The 2,537-nt window shown below is 46.3% G+C and overlaps 2 non-coding genes across 2 annotated transcripts; both read left to right on the top strand.

Moving 5' to 3' along the window:
- The first annotated feature begins 38 nt into the window (after positions 1-38).
- LOC130347423 (U2 spliceosomal RNA) lies at positions 39-229 on the top strand. Its single transcript, XR_008885359.1, has one exon. It is a non-coding gene; the product is annotated as a U2 spliceosomal RNA (small nuclear RNA).
- A 2,086-nt stretch (positions 230-2,315) lies between these two features.
- Positions 2,316-2,506, top strand: LOC130347422 (U2 spliceosomal RNA). Its single transcript, XR_008885358.1, has one exon. It is a non-coding gene; the product is annotated as a U2 spliceosomal RNA (small nuclear RNA).
- Positions 2,507-2,537: the final 31 nt, after the last annotated feature.

Genomic DNA, 2,537 nt, shown 5'->3' with positions numbered 1-2,537 from the left:
ATGAAGGGGACCTTGTTGGGCCCGCCCCTTTCACGGTTATCGCTTCTCGGCCTTTTGGCTAAGATCAAGTGTAGTATCTGTTCTTATCAGTTTAATATCTGATACGTCCCCTATCTGGGGACCATATATTAAATGGATTTTTGAGAACGGGGGCCGATTTCGAAGCTTGCTTCCGTCGCCCTATGCATTGACCCGATATGGCAGTATCTTCGGGTACAGTGCACCACCCCCTTACAGGGTTAAAAAGAAAGATTCCTACTTTCATTGCTACCTGCTTGCTGGCTAGCCAGCTAGCCAGCCCTGTGGGCCTTGCTGCTGCTGCAGCCAAAAAACAAAAGGTGGTGCTGCTGCTGCTTCTGCTGCTTCTGCTTCTGCTTGTGTCTGGCCCCTGTTGGAGCGTCCAGGCACAGGACTTCTGCTGCTGCTGACTAAATGGCCTCCTTAATTGGATCATTTGAGTAGCCAGCACACCTGTGCAGGTAGGGCATGACATGATAGGCAGCTGCCTTGATAGCGGGTGGGTGCTGAATGTTCCTAATTGACAAAATAAGATTAATGCTTATGAAGAAATATAAAATCTCATCCCTTCCCCAATATCGCGCCACACCCCTACCCCTTAATTCCCTGGTTGAACGTGATGGACATATGTCTTTTTTCGACCGTACTAACTATGTAACTATGTAACATAACATGGGGGGGGGGGGGTCTCCTGGCTGTTCACACAGGTGTGTCATTGCTGTACATTGACCATGCATTGCTTCTGTGGTATTGCAAAGGCAAAGACAAATGCTTCCAGCCATCCATTGCACTAATGGATTGGTCATCAGCTGGCTGTCTATGTCCCGCATCAATATAGACCAAAGTACAGAGGGTTAGGCTATGCTATTGTGCACCTACCTGATGCATCAGAAGGTGCGAGGCCCTTGCTAAATTCTGTGCACAGACTTTGAGATCTATGCTTTAGACTGTATCTAAACCTGCTCCAACATGGACTGACATTCTGGCCTACTTTCAGCCGATGCGACTTGTCTGTCGCTGAACAGTCGCTTTTTATGTATTCAGCACCTATGTATAATGTTGTAAAAATGCTCTAGAAGCTAAAGTCGCAGAAATGTCACACATATTTGGCCTGCAACTTTCTGTGCGACAAATTCAGACAGGAAAAATCAGTATAAATCCTTAGAAAATTATCCCCCAGTGTCTCCATCTGCTGGCGGTATTGAATAAGCATTGCTGCACTGATGGGGTATGCATTAGACGAAAAAAAAGAAGAAAAAGAAGAATAATACGCCCAGAAAAGAGGCGAAAAGGAGAAAAACGTAAAAAAACGTGAAAAAAAAGTAAGAGGAAGAGAAGGGAAAAAAAGGTGGAAATGGGTTTAAAAGTGATTTCGGCGGAGAAATATATATATATATATATATATATATATATATATATATATATGCGCACACACACACATAGATATAAACGTATTCTCCGTTGAGATATTGCAGCCGCTGCTGTGTCCAGGCCCAGGAGCCTTAGCACTGTGCTGTGATGTCACTCAATACCACTGACATCACTAGGTGTAAACAACATCTCTCCTTTGCTGTGTATGTGACTATGGAGCTGTTTGGTGATGTCGTCTATTACGGCCTTCATAGAAGCAACAGGAGATTGTTGCATCCATCTTGAACCCTCAGAACTACAGTGCTATGATGTCACTCACTTCCACAGGCCTTGCAGAGTGTAAACAACAACAACCCAGCTTTGTTGTGTATGTAACCAAAGGGATTTGTGATGTCACCTAGAACCTTCACAGCAGCGACAGCTTTATGAGGAGCATCAGCACTGCTCTGCCTGAGCAGAACCATCACCGCCATAGGTTGTCAAATAACCCGGATTTAACCCACACAGGTAAGTCCAATGGGGTGCAGGCATGTCCTCTATGCTTACAGCTTCCCGTGGGTGTTGGTTTGATACCGTTTGGGGACAGCCAAGGAGGCATCTGCAGGCAACAAAGGTAGGTGTGTGCTTGTGTGTGTGTTTCCTATGCAGATCCTAAGCCCAGTGTCACATGCAAGTAGGAGGAGTAAGAAGGGTTCCTGGCAAATCCGGGTTATGGATTGCATTTAAAAAGGCCCCGTGGGAGTGCAATGGGCCCCTGTCTTGCTGCTTAGCAATAATGGTATGGGTTTAGGTTCTGCTGTGTGTACTGGTGGTTGACTGCCCCCCAGCCCAGAGTGTGCATGGAAAATTGTCTGGCAGCCTCCCTGACAGCAAGCAGTGATAGTGCCCATGAAGGGGACCTTGTTGGGCCCGCCCCTTTCACGGTTATCGCTTCTCGGCCTTTTGGCTAAGATCAAGTGTAGTATCTGTTCTTATCAGTTTAATATCTGATACGTCCCCTATCTGGGGACCATATATTAAATGGATTTTTGAGAACGGGGGCCGATTTCGAAGCTTGCTTCCGTCGCCCTATGCATTGACCCGATATGGCAGTATCTTCGGGTACAGTGCACCACCCCCTTACAGGGTTAAAAAGAAAGATTCCTACT

The sequence above is a fragment of the Hyla sarda genome, unplaced genomic scaffold (genome assembly GCF_029499605.1).
Source record: "Hyla sarda isolate aHylSar1 unplaced genomic scaffold, aHylSar1.hap1 scaffold_837, whole genome shotgun sequence".
Lineage (NCBI taxonomy): Eukaryota > Metazoa > Chordata > Amphibia > Anura > Hylidae > Hyla > Hyla sarda.
The sequence above is the reverse complement of the archived record's forward strand: the minus strand, read 5'-3'. Positions and strand labels throughout refer to the sequence as shown.